Source organism: Dreissena polymorpha, chromosome 8 (assembly GCF_020536995.1).
Source record: "Dreissena polymorpha isolate Duluth1 chromosome 8, UMN_Dpol_1.0, whole genome shotgun sequence".
NCBI lineage: Eukaryota > Metazoa > Mollusca > Bivalvia > Myida > Dreissenidae > Dreissena > Dreissena polymorpha.
Window position 1 is genome coordinate 93,243,224 of NC_068362.1, and position 27,104 is coordinate 93,270,327.

The following is a 27,104-nucleotide window of genomic DNA, read 5'->3' on the forward strand; positions in this document are numbered from 1 at the left end:
AATACCCCAAAACAGAGGCCTTATCACTGCCTCTTTGTACAGCGTATAGGAAGTAAACTGTTAAGTATAGGGAAATCCGGACCATTTGCTGCACGTTTATACGACACATAGACACATATTTTGCACAGTTAAAATAAAGAATTATTTTCCAGAATTTCAAGGTCAGTGTTCGGTCAGTGAACTGTCAGGAGAGGAACGAATGACTTTTCGATACAGCCATTATGTTGATAACACAGTATTGCTTTCAATATATAAAAATCACTAATTTATGGTAACTTACCATCGGTAAGCGCCTCTTATCGGCCTTGTAAGAAAACACTATCGAAAAAGTATAGGGTCGTGATGAGAGGGAAATCGTTTAATTATCTTTTCACACATTTGTGACGTAGGCGGCAAGTCTGTCTGGAAATCGTTCATGAAAGCCAAAATAGGCTACCGACAATTTGCTAAAATAACAAAGTTTTTCTTTAATTTTCTATCGAAAAGTATCGTGGTTATATGTTCTTTTCACAAGACGCCATGAGATTGTTAAAGACCGCGTCATGTGAAAATTCGTCTTATGCTTTATGCGGCCAGCGTAGTTCGAGCAAATCGTGCGCATCCGCGATATAGATAATAGCGATGTTCCTAAAGCTCCTTACAAGGTATAGATCCAGACATGTCGCATGTAACAAACAACAGCAACGTGTGTCATAATGTGGTAAACCATGTTTTTGTCTGGTACTAGATTTTTCAGGAGCCCGTCTTACTAAATATCGTCTGACGCATCAAACTTACGATACAAATTTTGAAGATAACTTGTTTTAAAGTAACAAAAGCAACTAGCTTATTTCGGTTATTCAAATAATGTACATGGTATCTGCAATACTAAAATGCAGTCTTAAATTAGGTTTCTCGTCAGATACTTGATATTACAGGACCAAGTCCGTAAGGTTTAATGAAAGTGTTACTCTTTGCTCGAGGCCGGTTATTCTCAATATATAATCATACGAACTCACACAATTTCATAATAAAACAAAAGAAATTGACTTTGTTCATGCAATTAATTTATTGCCATAAACAACAATGTGAGAATATGATTATTCGAGTAAAATATCAGACATTAATTCTAAAAAAAAGTCAACGCTTGCTTTACAGCAGGTAAAGAAGCGCAGGAACCTCTTAAGTAAACTGGTTTGCTTGACATATTCGTCAGTCGCTCGCCGGTTAGTTGCCCGCAATTTTGCCCAATAACTGTATCGGGCAAAGTAAAGTCTACCTGGTGAATTGCTGCATTTCGGTTGGTATCATTATCATTGATGAAGCGGTCAAATGATACGTGGACACGGTCCAAACTGTGACCTCTCTTAACATGCTGACGGCACGCCGCGTGCTTGGCATCGATTGGTCCACATACGATATCGGGCAAATAAATAGAGCTGAAACTTCTATCTGCCCTGGGAAACATTTGCGGGGACAAGCATCTGTAATTGAGAAGGGTCTGGCCTATGAAGCCCCTCTGAAACGTATACGTATTTTCTACATTAACAGAGGCGTCTGATGATGATGATGATGAAACACTAAGTGACGCGCTGCACCAAATGTCGCCGCTTAATGTAGACGCCTGGTTATCGATGGCGGAGGTGAAATCATCCCATATAGCGGCGACATTGCTACTGCTGCATAACTGAAACGAATTCGTGCCTTTGAGCTGACTGGAGATTGTTACAATCCTGCTGGCATATTTGTACGTGACACTGAGCATACCCACTGGAGTTAGAGACACCGGATTGTAGTCGATATCTGGTCCGCGGGAGTTGATGCCGGCGACGACCACGAACCTCTCACCAATCCTGATACTAAACGGACCATGCGCTTTCATGTATCCGCCTTGAAGGGACACAAATATGCCCTCAGCCAGAAGCTTTTCATTGATGTTATACTTGCTGCGAAGTATGCTCTGTAATGTGTGTGCATCCATTGTGTGCCTGAAATACACACATTTATTATGAATGGAAGTATTTACATTAACTTTATATTTAACGAAATATATGGCAATACATATCAGGACATAAACATTAAAACCATTAAATCTTATATAAACGCTTTTGAACAGAATCTCATAATCATGTATAGCGACAATATGATTATGATAGAGATGAATATGGTAGCGACGATGATAGGGATGAAGATGATAGCGATGATGATTGAGATGAAGATTGTAGCGATGATGATATAGATGAAGATGGTAGCGATTATGATAGAGATGAATATGAAAGCGACGAGGATAGGGATGAAGATGATAGCGATGATGATTGAGATGAAGATGGTAGCGATGATGATATAGATGAAGATGGTAGCGATTATGATAGAGATGAATATGGAAGCGACGGGGATAGTGATGAAGATGAAAGCGTAATGATAGAGATTACGACGGTGGCGATGATGATAGAATTGACGATAGTAGGGATGATAGTATAGATGAGGATATAGATGGTGATGGCGAAAGAGCTATAGATGGTGGCGATAATGATAGAGGTTAAGATGGTAGCGATGATGATTGGGATGAAGATAATAGCAATGAGGATATAGATGAATATGGTAGCGATGATGATATAGATGAAGACGGTAACGATGATGATAGAGATGAAGATGGTAGCAATGGTGATAAAATAGAGATGAAGATAGTTGCGATGATGTAAGAGACGAATATGGTGGCGATGATGATAGTAATGAGATGGTGGTGATGATGATTGTAGCGATGATTATATAAATGAAGACGGTGACGATGATGATAGAGATGGATATGATAGCGATAATGACAGAGATAACGATGGTAGCGATGATGATAGAGATCACGATGGCAACGAGGATGACAGAGAAGGGTATAATAGCAATGATGGTAGAGATTAAGATGGTAGATAGTGATTGATATGAAGACGGTTGCGATGATGAAAGAGAGGAAGATGATTGTGAAGGTGATAGAGCTTTTAAAATAAAAAAAGTTACATAACTTTTGCGTTTTTCAATATGACTTTTGTAAGTTGACTGTAAAATTTGAATTGTAACGACATTTATGCAATATTTTGATGATTAAATTTGAATGATTTGCTGGGTTCTATCATTCCTTTATTAAGGGAAGTAATTAGCTAAATTTTACTTCCCGTATAAAATATTGATTCATTTTACTTTAATATTTTAAATATATTTATTATGAATAATTGCATAAAAAATGTATATAAAATTGTTCGCTGTCAAACATTCCGTTTTTTATTAAGTAATACTATTAACGTCTTTTGAAGGGCTATAATAAGGGAGGTAATTTTATTTTTAAAGATCACAGTATACACAGAATTTGCCGGGGTGTGCAATGCTCTCTAAAAAGGGCATTAATTCGAAGACAAAATTGCATGACTGTACTGTATGTGCACTTGCTACGATGTTATTCATAGATATTTCTTTGTGCATGTGGTAGTTAAAACATGGCTGCGTATTACATATTCACAAATCAAAACACAATTGAAAAGATCTGTCCTGACCTCAACGTAATAAGATGGAAGTTACGAATGAACAGAACGGATTCGTCATATTGTCGCACTTAACGCACGCGCGTCCACTCAGACGCACATTCTCACCATGCGAAAACGATTCCAATTATTTGAAAAGCCGGAAAACAGGCAACTCGGACTCCCGGAAGTCGACGGTCCGTCGTGAGCCTAGTTCCAGATGAAACCTGTCACGTGATATGATACATGAAATCTGGTTGGTTGTCCATAGTTCTTCTGAGCAGTTAAAACAGTTTTACAGTTCGGTACGATACACATTTAAGCGGCGCTCTGGAGAAAAAAATGTGTTTAAAGAATGTGCGTAAATTGGAGTCCGAGATTAGCCTAGAAGTCTGCAAAGGCTAATTGGGGACGAAACTTTCGGTATTAGCTGGATTGTCGCTAAGAAGATACTGACTTCAACGATAAGTACCATGACAGCGCAAGGTGTCGTCTCTGACTAGGCTGCTAGAACTGCTGAGGCTAATCATTTAAGACACTGCGCACAAGCATTAATCCCCGCTTTCCCAGAGAACAGATCAAATGTATGTATGTAATATGAATAAATCCCGGTTTTCCCAGAGCGCCGCTCAAATTTGTCACATGCATTAGGCCTTGTTTTCAAAAACGTCGCTCAAATATGTCACATTCATTAAACAATAATATAATTTTACCAGAATATTAAACAGGGCGATATAATCCCATTATGCCTTGAAGATAATGCAACAATAACACAATATATTTATTTTGATGCTATCGTTAACCAAAAATTCACATGGATTATATTGTACCTAACAAATAAAAACGCGCATGTTGTATCTCGTTAAATTCATGTTACCAAACAACATCGTGCGTTAAAATTGTTAATTTTAGTTTACACAATGCTTTACAAAATATGCGTTAAATTTGAGTGTTTATGGGGCTTTAAACATACGATATACGTCAGCCATTTTGACGTTTTAATGATGTCGTGCCACATTTCGAACTGTTTTTGGCTCAACTGGAATACAAAAGCGATATAGCACACCTGATGTGCATGCCCGACATTTTCAACTCCAAATCAGAATCAAAGTACTGACAGTACTGGTATGACGTTGCTTTCGAAGAGGATGGATATAAAAACATCAATTTAAGTTTATCCACATCACCACAATTGTGTCTGTGGGTACAAAAAGTTTGGGTACGAAAAAAAATTTGGGTACAACAATTTTGGGTACGAAAAAATAATGCCAAAAAAATGGGTACAAAAAAATTTGGGTACGAAAAAAAATGTGGGTACGAAACAAAATTGGGTACGAGAAAAAATTTGGGTACGAAAAATAATGGGTAGGAAAAAAAAATTGGTACGAAAATTTTTAGGTACGAAATTTTTTGGGGGGCTACGGGGAAGTAATGCCCGTAGGGAACTTGACCCATTCAGCGAAACTGGGAGGCGGTTACATTCTAGTCTGGATTACCTGCACCCTGTCTCTTTACTAACATATTGTAGTACGACGGGGACCAGAATAGGTTACATTCTCGATCAAATATAAAAGTATCTACATTTTTTCCCAGCGTCACAACATGAAGTGCCACCTGGCAGTTTCGTGTCTGGTTCCTGTCCCGAACCTCTCAATAAATTTGAAAGAGGACGGGAACCATGCTGCCTTTACCTACATCAATGATAATCAGCGAGGTATGCCGATTGAGAACATTATGCTAACTTAATCGGACTGGCTCGCTCTTTTATATAGGTCGCCATTGTGAAGCATTGTTTCATGATATAATAACTTAGACGAGCTGCTTCGCTGAAGCAGCCTCGTCAAAAAACAGGATATTGTCCTAAAAATTTGTTATGTATCGGGCTCGACAAGAAAACACATCAACAACAACAACAGTTCGTAAGACTCGCCGTGCTTTCATTCTTTGCCTCACATGAAAAATTACACAACGATATGACAGTAACCAGTTATTCTCTATGTATGCATTTCAAGGTGTCAATCTTGCGCACTTTCGCTAAATATTTGCAAAATGTGTACTTGCTGTTTTGCTTTCTTTTTCTTTAATACTTAATGTTAGTATTAAAGTGTTAAATTTGTTGACTAATTTCTGAGTTTTTACAATGATTACGTTAAACTTGATTCTGAATAATATTACCTACTTTCAAACATTGGCTGATCATTTAAATTATGTTGAAGTGCTTTCAATAAAGTAGTATGATAAAACACTATTACATTTTGATTTAATTCATACACAATTCTGTTACGACAACACACTTCCGTCAAATAGTCAACACATGCAATTGAACATATTATTCTCCTTACACACCTTCTTATATATATTGATCCATTAATTTTAAGCAATTATAATATAATTCACAAGAGTGATTTGAATTTGTAATCGAAATGGAGGGTCGATACTCCCGTAAAACAAAATGTTACACAAATAAAGGCTATAAACGGAACAATTTCAATAAAGTCATCGTTTTAATGCGTATGTTTTTTCACTTATCTCCTTCATAAATGTTCTCGTTTACCATCCTTTTCCAAAGTCCATTAACACCTAGATCAATGACGCAGCGTGTACAAACCGCAAGGGTATTTAGTGAGTCTTTGATGAAACAAAATAATATATGTTATTGAGTAATTTCTTTCTGTGTATAATTCAAACTATTTTGAAATTAAATATCTAAAGAAATTATTTAAATTCCATTTTTTATTTTATAATGTACGCCTTACAATATCGTAATCATTTTTCAGATTCTGACTTATTAGATGAAACGTAAATTATCATTATGCATCTTGACTCTATTGCAGGAAGAACCAGGTAAATAAGTCTGCAGTAACATGATCATGTTATATTCGATAAGTGACATGGCGTTGGAAAAGTGTTCATCGGAATACCTTTTTGTTTGTATGTCCATCATAAACTCAACAAAATATTATAACTGATACAAACAAACTTTGAAAATGCTTTAATTAAAACATTTGGACTGTTTGTTTATTCTGTCAAATCTATGTTTTGTTTCCGCACAAAATGTTCGATTACGTGTACACAGCATTGTATTTGCTTGGATATTCGACAACTGTTTGTCATATTGACGACATTTGCTCATAAGGAAAACCAAACAATGCCTAAGGGTTATTCGTTTCTTCAGCAAATTAGTTTAACCTCGCTGACCAAATTAGACAATAGTATTTGCAGATAAAAAGCCACCGACTTGGAGACGATGTTTAGAAGACCTAGCGTTTCAGAATGTCTCTTGTTTGTGCATAGTTGTGAATAAATGCACCGAATAATTGTGTTGGTAAAAAGTGTCGTCTGCTCGTTTCTTTAACTATCTGAAAATAAAAGCATTATGACAGATATATTTTAATCTTTAATGCTTCACTAATTTGACAGCGCAATTTAGTAAAAATTCATCATTTTTATGATAAGAAGAGTTTTTGCTTATTATGACATCTTTTTTGCGATTTATACCAAAGCCATTAGTTTTCATTTTGAATTGTAAACTGTGAACAAGAACATTTATAATCTCACTTTATGTACCTAGTGCCATGGTGGTCAACATCAATTTGTGTTTTGGTTTGTCTCTGAGTGTCATAGTGAATGAATTCCACATTTACATAAGTTATTCTTTTAACGTCATATCGTAAGATCTTTATATTGCATATTTCTGCTCCTTATCTCATTCAGAGTACAACAGTGCAAATAAGCCAAACTAAGTAAAATATATCAATATACCGTCGATTCCACATAAGTTAATTGTTCCGATAATGGCATCTTCAAGAGAATAAGACGCATTTGACCTGTTACATTTTCCAAGAGGTTTACTTGTTGTTGATTGGCATTCTGAACCATGCCACTTTTACTTAAAATTACGCACTGTTAATTATTAAACATGTGTATATTCGTAGATTGTGGTAAATAAAGAACACAAAGCTTAGGATTGTTGTAGGCTGATATACCGCAAAATCCGTCTAATTACAGATATTTTAAAGACGCACACGTGTTCATTTAACTTTCTTTCGGCAATAAACTAAAGGAACGATTTAAATAGTTTTAATTTCCTGTAAGTTATTTTATATATGTTTTGAAAGTTTCAAATGAATTATCAGTAGCATCAGATTCTTTTGAAGCATGTCATTGTAAGCTTCCATGCAGAAGGTTAAAATTTACATGTTCAGTTTCTTCATCAATCTCAAAGTTTTTATTTTCAAAAAGGCAGTTTTAATCGAAATTCACAGACTTTTGTTTGTTTTGGTTACATTAAACGATTGTTCTTATTTTTCTGACAGAACAAGACCAAAGGAAGTAATGTAGTTGGGTGATGGAATTGGTAAAATAAATAGATACAACAAGAATGATTAATATCAAGGGATGCAATATACCAGATAAAAGTACACTAATTTTTATAACATGGGATTGTAATATCAATTTTCTCTTATAGTTATTTTATAGTTATTTCGATAAATCTTAATAATAAGCATTAACCTTAGCTGTTTCTTATAATGGTATATGGTCAATAAAGCAGCAAGTGTCCCGTTCTTAGTAAAATAAACTTACCTTTAAAGCATCTATAACGCTTAAAATCAACGAAACTTTCAAAAAGTATTTCGTAAAATAAAGTTAACACTTAACAATCAGTGTTCCTCATAGCAATAGCCACAATTTCAACGCTATGTGGTATGATTAAATAGATTTTTGTAGATACAAAATGCTCGTTTTTATTTATTTGCGACACAATTAATTCTATGTTAATTTCCCGCGAATATATCTATTCATACGACACACACGCACTAAAATGGTACCATGTTAGTGTTCATGTGTCGCATTAATAGATATCGTTGCGGGAAATTAAAAAGGAATTAAATATGCTAAACAATAATAAAACGAGCATTTTGTATCTACAAACATCTATTTTACCAGACCACATCTGACGTTGAAATTTCGGCAATTGTCATCAGGAACACTGATTTTAATTGTTCAACTTTATTTTACGAAATATTGTATGAAATGTTCGTTGATTTTGAGTAGTAATGGGGCTTTAACCACTGGGGGTTGACGAGGTCAAAGCGTAGTCCGTTTGTCTGCGACGTCGGGTATATGTTTTACTACGAAACATTGTGTCAATACACATGCAATCGAAGTACAGATTGGTGGAAAAATTGGGTTTTAAACAGGTAAGATTATGCTTTTCTAATAACAACACTCTGAATTTAAGCAGAATGACATTTCATAGGTCTGAAACATCAACTTTGTTCCAACATGTGTCTGGTTTATGCGGTTAAACATGAAATATACCGCTGATTGATCAAACCGAAGTAAAGTTTTAATTTAACAAATGCAATTAAGGTTTACAACTGTGTTTAATTGACACAATTTTACAAGTTCCATATTGATCTATGTTTCGTTAAGCCACTGGTGTGTTTAGAAATGTGTAATGTCACCCAGTTATCAGAAATAATGACTGAAGAGTATTATAAGGCATGATCCTGTGTCTGACAGTATACGTATACACGTATGAAACTTCGTTGAGTAACGTTTACATTATATTTGTAGTTCGTTGCATAACCAATACATACTCTGTGCAAAACCTATACATAAAGCGACTTGTAATTTTCTTCGAAACAAAGCATTTGAATGATTAAAATATATGTTCGTAACCTGTTTTGTACTTTAAAATGTATAATGTGCTATGTACAGTGTATCAAAGTAACATGTAGTTTCATTTAAGTTAAATAACTGTAATTGGCTATTTAACTGAATAGCCACCTATGCGTTACTTCAAATCAAAATATTTCGATATTAGCTCAAAATAAATATAAAGGTTGCAAATACGCGCATTTTTAATTAGTTTATTATTGAAAATAAGTACATACCATTACTGGATGTTCCGTTCTCTAGTCCATAAATAATAGTGATATTATGGGCATCTAGCGTCTATCGCAAGTGTTTTTTATTTTTGGTGTTTTCATATACACGTATATTTGTTAATGCAGCATCAACATACTTAAACAATATCCCAAAAGAGAAAAATAACGCATTCGAATATCAACCATACTATCGTTTTAACAACTGACGACAGAAATGATTAGATTTACGATAAGAATCTAAATGAATCTTAATTAAGTTTTAGTGAAGATTCGTTCATACGACACAAAAATACTATTTGTTTTACGGATCATTTCGGCTTAGAAGACTGGGTGATTCATGTATATATATATATATATATATATATATATATATATATATATATATATATATATATATATATATATATATATATATATATAAACAACTGGTAGCAAGATGAGTTGCAGATAATTGGTCAGTAACCACATTTTAACTAACTCTTTTGACCTGTTAATTCTTGTCAACTCAATTAAACAGTGAAAAATGCCCATAATATCACTTTAAGTAGTGTATTGACACGATTAATTGTTTCGTAGTGAAACATATACCCGAGGTCGTAGACAAACGGACTACGCTTTGACCTCGTCAGTGCCCAGTGTTAGCAGTGTTAGCAGGTTTAATTTATTATTTTATTTACTTAGATTATTTATGGGTCATCGGTTAATATAAAGAAATTAAATATTAACATTTTATTTTGAATAAAAAAAATAAAGGCCGACGAAGAAAAAAAACTAAATTAATATTCTTACAACATATACATTTTATAGAAAATCCATGGGGGCCAAGTTTGAACGAGTCATTTCCAAGCATATTTCTGGCACACATTTGATTTTCGAGTGTGCATGCCTGGTATCATTTTAAATAAAAAAGCCAGCTTCTTGCATGAAATGCAATGAAAATAATTTCCTGATACTTCTTAAAACTGCCGTTCGCCTTGATGTATAAGCAGGAATACAACAGGATTTTGTCAGTGAAGTTTTGAAAACAAAAAAAAACACACTACAGTAAATGTAACTCAAACTAAGAAGATATCTCTATAGGACAGTGCATTATGCCTGGCTACTTTTCCTCACATACGGAATAACCTAACCTGATTAACGTACAAATAGCCCAAGATTTGGAGACATTTGTCTGTTTGAGTGCTCTGCATTGATTATTTGCTTGGAAGGCGTGCAACACCATGACTTATAATGAGAAGAATCTGTCAGCAGTCGGTCTCACACGTATTCAACTGTGTGACTGTATATGTTCATTGGCGAGTTGTGAATTATAATTTAAGATGTCTTCGATTTATTCATGATAGTGATTTTCATCTTTTAAAAACATAAATAAATAAATGCATATATAAATTATAATAAATATATATATATATATATATATATATATATATATATATATATATATATATATATATATATATATATATATATATATATATATATATATATATATATATATATACATGTTTTATGTTATATATATACAAACATAATTATATATATATGTTTGTATATATATTTCGCTTTTAAACATCTTTAAACATTTAAATATGTTATACAATTTTAGGTAAGTTTACTCTACATTTTGAACACGCATTCTTTGCTTATAATAAAAACAATCAAATAAAAAAAACACAATTGAAAACGATTCATTTAAGATAAAATTTACCTAACAAACACAGGTTCAAAAGACTAAAACATACATTTGCACATTTGAATGCTTGAAAAACAAAGTTAAATATATAGCGGCTATGCTTGAATGGTTTATGTTTCTATGGATTGTGTCTTATGACGTTCTTAGCACTTTTAGGTGTGGTCCTAAAGGAACACTTTTCACTGCATTAATTTCGCATTAAGAATGTAACATGTAGGCATGACAAACACGTATTTCCGATAATTAGTTAAATAAGAGAACAGAACAGAACAGAATAGTTTATTTCAACTTAAGCATATTTACAGCTCATCGTCATATACATGCATATGCAATATCAGCATGCGTTTCAATTACATACAAAACATACAACATTTCGAAGGAAGATCAATTAAAAAAGGAATGAAATACAACATATTTTGGCGAGAATGTCACATGGATGAGGTTAACGCATAGTGACAACACAATGTAAAAATGTAGTTTAATAATTGCAACACGTATACCATTATTCTTAGCTTATTTTCGTAGTGAAAAATATATAATTTATACCACATATATATGACATTGTATCGCATTGTAAAGCATTTTAAACAAAACATGGCTAGTTGTCTTAATACCTTTTTGTTTAAACTATTAAATAGTTCGATAAACTTGAACATATTTGGGCGAGATCTATGATACTTTGGATTAATGTATTCCTAACATCGGCATAGTAAGGACATTTAATAACAAAGTGAAAGTCATCCTTGATATAATTTAGGTTGCATAAATTACATAAAAAACACATTTGCGTTGATCTCTGACAATGTTCTGGTGTCTATCCGTTTAAATAAATAATTTGTGAGACAAACGTAATTTAGCATTACTGTTCCTATGTTGTTTTTTTCAACAATATTAAGATGCGCAGATTTTTCGAATATTGGTTTTAATTCCTTATATAAAATCATTGAACTAGATGATGTGATACTTATATTCCAGTTAGTGATACACTGGTCTCGTAAATTTTATTTTAAGTAACAGGATAAATTAGCCATACATCGTTAAAACCAGTTTGGTTAAGAATGTCCCGTACTTTCGATGTCCAATGGTTTGTTTTATTTTTGTGTTCAATTTCTAATCTCTGTGATAGTAAACTGTGTTTTAGAATACAATAACCCTGTTTTACTGTACATTTTTTCAAAAAGTATTTCACGATCCTGACATATCTGTCTAAATACACGGGGAATCGACCAACTTCGGCGTAAAGCAATAATGAGTTTGTTGACATCTTACCAGTTAATATTCTTTTACAAAATTTACGATGAACGCGCTCATTATATGTGATCCGCTTTCCGAAATCTCACAATTGTAGTTTAAAATTGATGATACATATGCGTTAAATGAATTTAACATGGTATTTATAGGTACGTTCATGTCTTTTATTAGAGAGAACAAAGAATGCATCGCTTATAAAGCTTTGCCATACAGTGCATTTGTTGCGGCCACAACTGTTCCGCGCTTGACATGGCAATCGATTCCAATGTCCATTTTAATGTTTTACTAATTGTCTACTCCTTTTCGGAATACCATGACCTTAGTTTTTCAATGTTGACCGTTTAATTCCGCTTATCGCAGTAAGTTTGTAAATTGTTAAATGATTCTTGAATACCCTCCGTTGTTTCAGAAATTAAAGCCGCGTCGTCAGCAAATAAAAATAGATATATCGATATTTGATCTAGTTTAATTTCGGCGTATATTCCAGTTTGCAATAGAATTCGATGTCGTTATAAAAGAGAGAAAACAATACGGGCGAGGTTATCTCCCCCTAAAATAGGCCGACGTTTATACTACATATGTCTGATAAGTTACCCATGTGTTTAACCTGTAATTTAGCTTCATCGTACATGGGTCGAATACGTGTTAAGAGTTTACCGTCGATTCCAACATAAACCATCTTACTCCATAATTGACCGCGATTTATGACGTCATATGTCTTTCGGTAGTCAATATAGCATTAAGTTTAGGTTATCTTTATTCTGAAACTGTTTTTGTATAAGGGCATTAAGGATAATTATTGCATCGACCGTTCTAAAGTTTCGTTTAAAGCAGAATTGTGCATCCGTTAGAACCTCAGCTGTTTCTGCACATTGTTTAAGACATTAATTAAATATGCTTGTAAACCATTTTGCAAAACAACTTAATAATGTTATTCCCAGATAGTTATATGAATCTGATATATCTCCACGTTTATGAATTGGTATTTATATTCCTGATGCCCAGCTGCGGGAGAAACGCTTTTTATCAAGTATGTAGTTAAACAATATTTCTAACGGCCTTACAATAGCATGGCTTGTTTCAGTAAAATATTCATATATGATATTGTCACGCGCATGAGCTTTATTGTTTTCAACCGTTTTGTTGCCTTTATAATGTATTCTGTCGATATAGGATTTTCGAGTTCGGGGTTCTAAGTTTCTGTGTTTAGCTTTTTATCAAATTCTTGTAAGAAAGTATCTGCGCCAACGAATTTATATTTACGTCACCTTCGTCCACTAATTTACTAAAATAATCGTGAAATTCGATTAACAGTATCATGTCTGAGTTTTGTGATGTAGTTTACCGTTTAAATAATTTTCAAAATTCAAGGGGTGATTTCTTTCTGAAAACGGTCATATGCTTGCTTTGATTAGTGTTATATTTTAATTTTGTTTTCCTACATGTATACTTATAACTCTTTTTCGATGCAATCAATTGTTCTCGTGTACGCTCGTTTTTTTTGTCCAGATTATACTCGTATACAGCTCTTGTACATTAAAATTGTTTGGATTTACATTCTTCGTAAAACCTCTTTTGTTTATTTTTATCAGAATCTATAAAGCCTTTACTTTCAAGTTTTATAATGCGCTTAAAATACTTTTCTCCTTTAGAATCTAAATAGTTCGAAAATTATCCCACTAGAATATCCAAATCAGAGTTTGAATCAATTTGTGATAATAACATTTGTTTCAGAGTGTTACATCGCACGAAACATCACGAAGAAACTCGCATTTGTTTTCAGGTTTCCATTTAAAATAAACACTTGGAGTAATATTACTGGTTGAAACAGCGTAATTCGTGCGGAGAGCAAATGCCAGCGGCGCGTGATTGGAGAATTCCGTGAAATTGTTAACGATAAAAATATAAAATATCCTTAACATTGGTGCACGCAGTTAATAAATAATCAACTAAGCGTTCACCATTATGTGTATAGCACGTTATTTAACATATATTTTGGTAACGTCCGTTCACAATACTTATATTAGTCGCTTTACATATATCTAACTGTCCAAATCAATTCGTAATTAGGTCACAAGTTTAGCGTGGGATTAGGGTTTCATATCTGGGACAGTATCAAAATCGGTATCGCTTATATACCTATCATTTTCGATGTAATCGGCTTTATTTACCGTTCGCGAGTTTGTGTATCCAGTACGAAATAGCATTGCTTTGGTTTGATAAAAATGTATATCAAATTCAATAGTTTGAAAAATTTCAATAATATACAAAGAGTAAGCAGGGAAATTTTCAAATTCAATTTATACAACACATAACTATACATCTGATTCAATATTAAAAACAGTTTATTTCATTTAAGCCAAAGAATGCAATCAATGTCATTTTCCTAATGTTGCATCTTTACGAATTGAGTCTATAATGTAAATGACAATACCACCACTCGAGCGCTTCGCTCTACGGTGTTGCAATCGTCTGTATAGGTTTGCTATAGCCTTTTAGATCTATGGAAGAGTCTCTATTTGTCCAAGTTTCAGTAAGACATATAATATCGTGAAAGTTAAGAAAAGATGAAAACTTACTAACAGAGCATTTAAACGCAGTAAGTCCTTCCACATTCCATGTGACAAATTTAATGACATTCTCACCAACGTCCTTTTATACACTTGATTGTTTATATACAGTTTGTCATTTTTAGATACTCCTTTCCCTTGGATCTTGCCGTTTTCATGATGGGTATTAGCCTTCGTCGGACCTCCATTATTTCCCGTGGATACTGCTTGGATATTCCGAAAGGGGTACCTTTAAGTTGTTTCGACTCACCCTCCTTTTCCGCGTAATATGCGAATTTCGCAACAATGGGACGCACTTTATTCGGCTGGTATCGGACTATCCTATGTGCCCTTGGCAACTTTATTTCGGTTTTGGCGTTTTGAACGTTAAGCCTTTTCCCAATGAATTTCAAAAATGTGTGTGTCGTATCGTTCTTCTTTCTCCTCAGGTATCTGGAAAAATAACAAATTTTCCCGCATAATCCTGCACTTGAGGTCCGTTATTTATTCTTGAAACTATGCCCGATACTGTTTGATGAATTTGGTCAAGTTGTGCTAGTTTTTTGTCAACAGAATTCAGCCTTTCCAAAATAAATGATAGAATGTCCGAACTTGGCGGCGGCGATGGTGTTGCCGGAGGTATAAAACCCTGTCCATAAAAATAAGAAGTGTTCATCATGTATGAATATGGAAACTGCGTTAGTTGTGGACTACCATAGAACTGAACATCCTGGCTCGCCTATGTGCTTAGATTAGTTTTGCGTTTCCATTTTTTCCTTTGTTTCGTTTTTTCGTGTTTTGTTTTGAACTTGATTGACCGTTATCAGGCGAATCTTTGGTGGACTTGCGTTTTCTGGTCATAGGTAATTATCCAAATGTTCACTTAAAACACATTTCATTAATCATCAAACGTTTTATTCCATATATTCATTTTTTTCGATGTTATTTTACTCCTTAAAATTTTTGCCCTCGATGTTATGTTCTAGATTTCAATTCTATGCGTGCTTAGTTTATTGAGCCCCGTAACTTACAATGACGTCAGTCTTACAAACTGAGTATCATCTCTCCTGAATGACAATTTTAACATAACATGGTTATTTTCATCACACGTGTATACACACAACGAGCAAACAGAACAAGGTGTGCAAAACTTCGTTGGATTTTAAGCATAGCTTTGCATGAACTTAAATTCAATAAGTTTACATTACAGAAAGCAGCAGCCTAGTTCATACAAATCTCATTGTGACCAAATCACCTGTGTAATAAAACGACATTTAAATAAACTATTGAGTAAGAAAGTGATCTCGAAAAACGATTTAGGTTATTCCTAATTACGGACAACAGCTAACATGATAACATATTTACCCACTTACGCAGTTGTTATAGTCGATTTGATCCTCATTGTAAAAATTGTTGAATTATTTCAATGAATCTTAATAACAATGTAATTAACGTCAGCGATTGTTTGGTGCCATGTAATGTTGATCAATAAAGCAGCTAACGTCGTGTTATAAGTAAATCGAAATGGAAATGTTGAACTTCCTGACTCTATTATTATACTTGTTCAGAGCTAGTGGGGGTTATTACGTTAAAGCAACGCCACCAAATGAATGATTTATTACCCTATTAATACAATCTAATATTTAATAAGTTTACAGCGATATAGTCATTCATTCAAGGTAAACCACGAATAATGGGTGTCTGTGAATATTGTAAGGTCTATCGCAAGAAAGTACTTAACAACCGTTTGAAAAGACGTACATATGAACAAACCTTTTGTTTTAAAGTGATAAATTGACTGAAAAGGAGAACACAGATGTATTTTTTATTAATACAAATATTACTCAAAATAAATGGGTTAAACAACACAGAGTGCACGCATTTGAATAGGCAAATCAAGAAGCTTATTCCTGTATCTGCTTGATTTTTGAAAAAAATGGTAATATAAACCTATTAGTTATCTTTTCTTTACTGTATTGTTGTAATATGTTACTAACTGTAGCATGCATTAATATGCATTTAAAAGCGTTTATATTCGGATTACTACGCTTTTTAATTATTTAAATAGTATTTAAACTTTACAAATTTAATTTTGAAATACTTAATTGCATGTATATGAAAACAAATAAGTTTCTTAAAAAAACCAAACTTCCTTTTATTTATTATATTAATAAGTCAAGTGATCAATTGTGTGTGCAGGGACATGCATAAAACATAACATAACATAATTTAAAAAAGAACAATTGTTTTGGCATGGTCAATCTTAAATTGGGTAAGCAAGGGTTTATATGCACACATATCTAACCGAATTCATACACTTTTAAACGCTATATGACACAAACTACTTATGATTGATACCTAAAACATACCTAAAACATTAATTATGTAAATATTTAAGAAAACGATCACCTCACCATAAAGTATTTTGCGAAGTATAAATTTTCAGGCACACCTGATTTTCGCATTTGTCTGACATGACATGTTACCCAAAATTAACCCTTAAATTATCGTATCTTATGAACTAATCGGTTTAATACTTCGTTGGCATTATCTGTCATTTGAAGATGCGATGAATGACTGAACAAATAACGTCTATTTAAACAGGATTGGGTCTCATATTGATGTGATTGATTTCTATATAAACGTCAAGTCTTGCTTTAGTTAACATCGGTTCGAAGCAAGAATTATTATTACATTATGGGGCTCACAAATCGCCCACAAACTACGAAGCTAGTGCATATACATGTACTTGGAATTTTATTTGCTTGAGTAATTGACAATTGCAGATCTTAGTAGTCATTATGAACACAAAACAGTATTCTCAGTATAATGCCTTTGGACAGCTAATTCGCTTTGCTTCAATGGGCAAACTACGTAAAGAAAAAGCGATACACTTGTGTTCGTTCGTTTGAGATTCAGTCTTCATTGTTTCAGAAATGTGCAATGCCTAAAACAAACCATTCGGCGCCTTTAAAAAAAAGACTAGTATAATCTCGAATTAATATTATTTTGAACATCTAGTTTAATCAGTTTACCCAGAATGCATCTCAAAACAATATTACGTCGATACAAATTAGTGAGAATACGAACTACGACTATTTAGCCAATCCTTCAATAAAAATTGACCCCATTCCTTGACAACTTATCTGATTCTTCTACCATTAACTTTAAATAACAATTGATATGTAATAAACAAAACTAATGCGTCGAAAGGGTTCAGTGTCATCCTCAAATTGTAGAACATTATACAAAGAAAGCGTTTTCTGTATAAAGTTGATTTAAGCCAAGCTTAGTCAAAACATCAAAAATCGGTATAAACCTTCCCAATAGAAATGCAAGCACCAGCATCGTCAACATTGTTCTAAATATTTGTTATAATAACCAAAATTGTCATCGTTATCATACCATCATCGTCATCGTCACTATATTCACCCGCTATCACGGTTAATGATTATTGAGTCTAAACAAATTTAAACAAGGTCTCATGTTAGTTAAGATGTTTGTTTCAAAAAATAATTTACCGAAACAACGACGCAATATTGTCTTGTTTTGATGGATAGCAACTCTTCGTCAGCTTTGTGCTTATCTGTACATATCAAGCATATAAAGTATGTTTTTGTGGTTCGTACTTAACTGAGTACGCCTTAAGTATTCACCAACGTGGAAGGCTTTATTTTTTAATTACAAAGAAAGCCCTTTTATTTTGCTTTAATAAGAACCATCTAATGCATACTATCTCCGTCTACGTCGGTGTATAGCCCAGCTTAATGCATACTATCTCCGTCTACGTCGGTGTATAGCCCAGCTTAATGCATACTATCTCCGTCTACGTCGGTGTACAGCCCAGCTTATTAACATGTAGTGCACGAAAAAAGCAACATTCGCAGCAATTGTTGTTAAAAGTTTTTACGAATAGCTATGTTTTTGTTCAGAAATTGTGTTGATGACCGAATTGGGATTGTGTGCGGTCGACTACATAATGTGTAATTCATACTATTTAGTTAACACAAATCCTGCTCGTTGTTTGCCATTCTTTGGCGGATGACAACACCTATTGAAGTTTATTTTGTTTCTTCAAATGTTACAAAAATATTTATTTATATTTATAATATAATCATTCTTTTGTCGGGCTATTGCTTTTTCATTCAGTTTTCGTTCTATTACATATAGCACCTGTTCACATAAAAGTAGACCGATTTTGCAAAGTGATTTTTAGTAATTATATATTTTTTAAGTGCAGCTATGTAAATATTATTACAAACGATTGGGTAAAACAAAAATGCTTTAGCAACATATTGACAAGTCACCATTAAATAGTGTTTTATAAACACACACAATTTCATCGAGAGAAACTAGACATAAACATCAAACTAAAGGATGTTTGTAAATACTAAATCCTTTTCTTCAACAAATCTCGAAGAACAAAGTAAATTGAACACGTATGTACTAATTCTTCTATATTATAGAGGTATTATTCAAATTACACAAATGAATAGGTTTTTGAATCAAAATATTATAAAATACATCGATAATGAAATCATTGATACAGTTCGTGTATGTGTACGTATATGGTTTCGAAACTGATTGTTGAAATGTATAAAATACCCATGTTATATAACACAATAAATATGTTATATTATAAAAACTGTAGATATTATTGAGTGGTATGCTGCAAATGTAACAACACGTGGACACATAGTGTTCATGTATATGAATAATAGTATGCGTTCAACAGAAATAAAAACGCAAATGCTGATTTTAAATTAATTAAAAGAAAAAAATCATTATAAGCATCACGATCGTCGTTGTCGCCAAAATATTCTAAACAGTTCAAATATTTAAAAAGTTTAAACACAGGAACTTATTGATAAACCATTACAATTAATATACAAAAAACGATATTTGAACGAATGTGTAATAATACATACTTACTTCTGAAAATGCCTTTATCTATTGTATTTCAAATCGGTAAAGATTACAAATAAACAGGTAACATACTTAAAACACACATTTTTTTAATAAACATGATTATCTGTATTCACCAAGGTTAGATAACGTGCATGGTCGTTAATTTTCACCATTAATTCAATACGAACTTTTTATGACAAATACTTGAAGTAATGTTACTATAAAATGGATCTTTATTGTGAGACTCGGAATGTATTGCTAATCCCTTTATTAAATTATTTCGAAAACCTTCGAAATCAGGCAATCAACCAAACATTTACATTTATTTTTTATTCCAAAATAATTTGGATCAATAAAACAGCTAGCGTTCAATTATGATAACATTGAAATGGCAATGTTGAACCTGCTGACGTTATTATAATATTTGATTAGAATAAGTGTGTGGGGGGATTACGTTTAAGCAATGCACTAAAAAGGAATTATTTAGAACACCATTAATCCAGACTCATATTAATAAATTTAATTTACCCAATACAGCCCATCGGAAGAAAGAATCGTTCAACCATTAAAATGGCGTAAATGTTCTCGAACACAAGTTACAAATTGATCGAAAAGAAGATCAAAGAGGCTTTTTTTTTATAAATACAAAACTTTTAACACCTATTGTGAGGAAATTGTTATGCACTTATAAGGATATGCTAATCAAGAAACTCCGTCATATAAAATTAAAGAGGCTACTAGAGGAAAAACTGCGTGAAGTAGATGTATTAATGCCAATTTGTGACCTATATATGGTTATACATAAAACAAACACTACAAGTACGATAATTACGATAATAAGTATTGGTATGGTGAATTTAATGTTGGGTTAGAAAGGGTTTAAATGCACCCACATCAATTTCAAAATACACACCTGTAAACAAAGTCCTTAGTTGTCATTATGAACATAAAACATTTGACTAAGAATAATACCTTTTGACAGGCAGTTCTCTTTGCCTCACTGGGCAAAGTTCCATTATGTATTTCCATACACAGAGCATTCGGCTTAGAGACAAATAGTGTATGTTCTTTGGGTTGCAGCCATCATCGTCTGAGAAATGTGCAATTCCGAGTTCTCAAACGTTAGGTTTCGATATTGCAAATCTAGATTCGAAACAATTGTATTGATAAGGTAAGTATATTCAACACAATATCTCACCTCATAAATGACATCATAACATTACTACACTAAACACAATCTCTAATAATAATGTTGTTGAAATAATCTTTTTACAATATGATGTTAAAAAGCAAACTGCAACGAAATCAAATAGTATTAATTTTATGAACATACTATACAGCTACACCTGAATGTTGTATCTTCTTAGTAAAACAGTTATCATTTTAAATTAAGGAAATAAAACTCCAATAATATTAACCGGGATATAAAATTATACAAACACGCATATCGGAATAATGCAACCCCATGAATAATATATGAAAATATACCGCATTTGCAAAATGGACCCCCTTATGGCAATTTAATACAGATGAAGCTGAAATTTTACTTTGCTTATATAGTCAATAGAGAACGTAGGATATGGTATCACCTAAAAATAGCTTTCTTCACTGTGCTTTGGAAACATACTGCTTAATACAATACGAACGTTTTAAATGAACGCTGGAATAAATGATGGTTAAACTTTTAATTTAATTAAGAGCCACACCTCATTTCGCAATTTTGCAATGTCTTCGTTTAACTATTGCGATAAATCTGTATTTACAGACAATCAACTTTAATGACTGTTAATACATTGGACCAATAAAGTGCTTAGCGTACGGTTATTAGCAAATAAATATGATATTTTGTACTGTTTCACTTCGGAACTAGCTATTGTCGGATGCCATGTAGGTCATCATATCGAATAAAGGCGAGAAAAGGATACATTCAGATCCGCGTTAATTAATACCCAAAATAAACTGATTATAGCCAAATGATTATCTAAGTTCGTATCATGTGTGTCAACATGTAAAAGTAAGACGTGCTATAGCTTTGCCATTTATCTTAACGAATATATTAGGAATGATATAAAATAAATCCATCTGTTTAGCCTTGCCTACGGGATGATATAACATTTACACACACAAAGCCCGTTCCTTATAGACCAGTATTTGGTCGTGTTCTTAGCGTTAAAGCATATCCTTTTTAAGACACGTGTACCTCTGTGATTTTTTATTTGCTTGAAATATTTTGTGATACTCGACATAACAAGCACGTGTTCCCCATTGCACAATACATATTATAACGCATTTTCGTGAATAATTAATACGACTAACTGTTGATGCAACTGGTATGTAAACTAGTTAAGAGTTCATAGTAGGCCTCTTTTCAAACACTACTTAAACTTATTATTTATGCTAGAATTACTTCATAAATCGAAATTAATATGTAGAAACACTAAAACTTTAAGAAAATAATGCTTTAGGCTATGGACCCTTTCCCTAAACAATACTGGACGATTCGTGCATCACGATATAATATCGAAATGATGATAAAAGCTGGGGTCCAAACTTTGGAACCTTCAATTCAAATCATTTATGATTAAAACTTTTTGAATGACGTGTCAAACTTCACATTAACTAAAGATTAATCCCCATTAAATACATGCGTAAATAAATATTATGCTCACAGCATTGGTATTCAAAAGGGAAAAGGCAACGCAAGATATTCATTGCACGTGAGTTACTGTATGGTTTAGTATTTACCAGAGAAACATAAAAGCAACTTTCTGATGGGCAATGTAATTAAGTAAGTACACATATCGTCTGTCATGTTTATACGATTGGAAAAAAAGCGATACTCTCACATGAAATGCTATCAAGGTTGTATTTGTCCGATTCAACAGCCACGATGTAGATGCATTTACAACGTTGAGATGTTTAAACTTTCTCAAAACAAGTAGTTAATGCTTGTACTTTACATGTGTAAATCATCTCAGCATTTCGCTATCAATTTTCTTATAGTAAGTATAATTATATTAATTCAACACACTTAAATAAAGAGTCAAATGAATAATTTGCAATGTTTCTCGTAATTTAAATAGGCATGTACCCCTTAAAGGGGCCTTTTCACAGATTTTGGCATTTTTTAACTTATTCATTAAATGCTTTATATTGATAATTGTAAACATTGGATCGTAAAAGCTCCAGTAAAAAATCAAGAATAAAATTACAAAAAGGAAAAGAACATTGCCCGGAGCAGGTTTCGAACCAGTGACCCCTGGAGTCCTGCCAGAGTCATGAAGTAAAAACGCTTTAGCCTACTGAGCTATTCCGCCGTGTACACATACATGACGTATTTTATACCTTATATAAGCAATCTTCGTAGTTTCACAAAATTTAACGACAAAAACAGAACTCTCCAAATTATTCAATCGTTTCGCGTTGCAACGCTTTATAATTTTTAGGTTTTAAAATCGTCAAAAGATGCATATAATGGCTATATTAGACCATGGTAAATGTTCAGTATTACTGTTTGCTCACAAATACCATAACTAAAACGAAAATTTGCGAATCTGAAACAACTTTTTTCAATTTTGTCAATTTACCAAAGCGTGAAAAGATCCCTTTAAAGTGTAAAATATCAAGTTATAAATGTTAACGAATCGTTTTCTGCACACTTTTAAAAACTTAAAATCACCTGGTTATATTTCATACTAAATTTAGTACGTCTCCTAGACCAATGTAAAAGACCTTTATCCTGATATGGGGACACTTTTACTATGCTGTTCTAACAGTGATTCAGTTCAGCGCGTTCTGTCCGCATTAAGACATCAGTTAGTATTGATAGCAAGCGCGTATTTAGGCAGCCTGTATGGTATTTGGGATACAATTGTATTTCAATGTTAATAATCTCGGGGTTCAGACAGCTCATTCAAACCGATTAACGACAGATACTTAACCTGACAACTGCTTGCAATAACCTTGCGTTTCTCCCGATAAGCTTTGACATTATGACATGTTTTTGTACGACATTCATACAAGCAGGAGGAAAACACAACTCATGTTCGAAATTGTTAATTCACGTCATATTGTGTCAAATCATAAAAAAACATCACTTACATCAACCTCAATCAGTCACAAACAATGACTTCAGAGTTGTTCCCTTGTTTAAATGCAACCATTTTTTAACTATGGTTGCCATGTACCTTATCTTTAATTTATGAGTCTTTGGGTTTATAACCTCTTTCGTTTCTGCAGAAATATTGCAGAGTTTTAAATAAGCAGACATGTGTTGTTTTTTTAGTTTAAAGTGTTTGGGTTGTTTTTTTAGGTAAGTATTGATTGGTTTGTTTCAATTGTGTATCTGATGATAGTTGATCTTTTTAATTATTATGGAATGCATTCAGTAAACGTCTTATGTATATTCATTGTAAATAATATGTTGCAACATAGTAAAATATCAGTATTTTTTAGAGTTGCATTCCGATATCTCTGGTTTATACTTTCAAATCAATTTAACTTTCAGCTAATTAAATCCGGAGCGACAAGCAATTGAGTTTGAAAAAAAGCAAACATCAAATCATGAAATAAATGGAAAGGTAAACAAAGAATTATGGACACAATACAACAATGATATTTCATATGTATTAAATAGAATACCTTACGTAAAAAATGAGCCAATATTTTGCATGTATGACCCCCATATGTGTTCATGTATTCCAGTATATTAAGATATTTTTTAAGTATAGCATTGCACACCTTAATTATTTAGTATACTGTAACCTATAAAATACACACTTTTGTGGAAATTGCGGCATATAATGTGCACTCGGCTAAATCAACGTATATCTGCCGCGCATGCACAATTTTCAGACCGAAGAAATATTTTTTCTTATTTTTTTTTTTAAACTCGACCAAAGGTGTAATTTATTTCACGAATTATTCTGTAACATATTATTTAATAAGAGTATACCAATATCGCTCATGCAGTACACTGAATCATGGGTTTCTTATTATATTTTAAGATTCATCGAACGGAAGTACTATAGAACCTTTAGAAACGACGGAAATGTTCTCGCTATCAATTGTTAAGTGAAAGATTGACCGAAAAGAAGATGAAATAAGCGTGTGTTTTTTATTCATGAGATACTAAATATAAAATGGTTAAAACTGTACTTGAAGAAAATAGAGTGAACTTTTAGGATATGCAAAATAAAAGACTTAATGTGACGATTCCTAGGTTTTTGAATTCTATTATGTGGGTAAAACACTGGCATGAAAGATATTTTTCGAAAATACACTCAGTATAAACTTTAATTTTACCTGGCGGACAGAAAAGTGACGGTGTTGTTTATTCCTTAAAATAAGGACGTTTTTGTAAAACGTTTTTGAGACTATAAAACGACTGTTTCGACAACATTTAAGTACTGTAATTAATTAGCATTCGTGGGGCATTAAGGTTCGTTTATAGTATGTATTGACCGAATTTCGGTATCAGCAACTCGTTTCACAATACAGTACTCGTTATTTCTATTTTAAATAACTTTATTTTATTTTTTTTTCATTTGTATTGATTCTATTTAAGTAAATACATACATATCAGTTATTGTTAAAAAGGTGTTAGACGTTGACATACATAGATGGAATAATGTAAATTTCTGCTATTTTACGCTTCTTCTTTTCTTTACTTTTGTTTGTATCGATTAATCAAACACAAACTAGGACATATAATGAATATCATATATGCATTTGTAAATACGATTATAACGCTAGTCAATTGTTCAAAAAGTACAAAATCTAAGTACAAATGTAATTGTAAAATCTGAACCGTACAGTACAGTACGTATTATGAAATTCAATATGTGCGAATTATTGCATCACCATTGATTTATTTAAACCGAGCTATCAAGCATGTGTAGAATACAGGAAAATACGTACATGTAAAAGCAAACAATAAAACGTAAGATAAAAACAAATCGAACCAATGTAATGGTCTATGTAATTTTGGGTTAGTCTGGTATAAATTTACGGAAACATGATGCAATTATTTCTTTATTATTTAAAATACAAATCTCCCTGCATACCAGGTGATGTTTACAGAATTAAGACGAAACCTCGAGTGAATCCTGATTTTGGTCCTATGACCTTATCGGTTTAGCACTATTTGTCATGAAATGAGGCGATGTCAAGGCCTAAACAAATAACGTTTATTTAAACAAGATTGCGTCTCATATTGATTTGAATTATTTCTAGGTAAACCAGTAAATGCTTGATTCAGTTAACATTGACTGATCTTGTTTCAAAAATTGCATCAGTGTAACTCGATGGGGCAAAAACGTCGCTAAAACACATTAACACTAATGTATTTACGTACATCGGTACGTGTTTGGGAAATTGGCAATTGAAGTTCATAATGGTAATTGACCAAGGATTCCTTTGAAAAGCTAATTTGCTTTGCCGTTCTGGATAAACTACGTTATTCGATTTGAATACAAATAACCATCGACAAGGAGACACAACCGGTTCGTTGTTAGGTTTGCAATCGTCCTTGTTTGAGAATTGTGCAATGTTGAATTCTATAACCTAAGATTAAGTTATACAAACATTAAAACTAAAACAATGTTATTGATAACGTAAGTATATACAGCATTATTCACTTTATTGATTACATCGTAACTTTTCTAAAATAAAACACTGAACGCCTTTCAAAATGTTAAAACATACTGGTTTATTTGAAATCATTATCTTATAATAAGATGTTTAGTAGCAACCTATACTAAAATCAAAAAACGTTATTGAAAGTACTTTACAACAACAACTGAACTTTTTTCTCAACTTAGTAATTCAGCAAACAGTACGCATGATTGACATCGGAAATAAAACTCCACTATTATACTCGGAGATGAATTTTTATTATAATTAGGTGCTCTTTAAACGAAAAGAACATAATAGCCTTTTCAATAACGATGTATGGTAATTCGCAACACTGAAAATGAACATGGAGTCACCACATGACAATGATTATTGCAATCAATGAGGATTTTAAAAGCTATATTGTTCACGCAATGTATCTAAAAAACAAGAACGTGTCAAAACACATTTACCTGAAACACGAATTAAAAAATCCGATATTTCAATAATAAAATGACACGAATAATATTCAATTCAAGAAACCCCCAAGAAGATTATTAGATGATTGATTGTTTTTATAACACGTCCTTTATTGAAAGCATTTGACCAGTCACATTTAAAATAACGAGCAATTTGTAAAAACAAAACAAAAAAGATCACTATTGGTGTGCCATACATCCGGGGCACATCAGAAGCTCTGCACAGACCATTC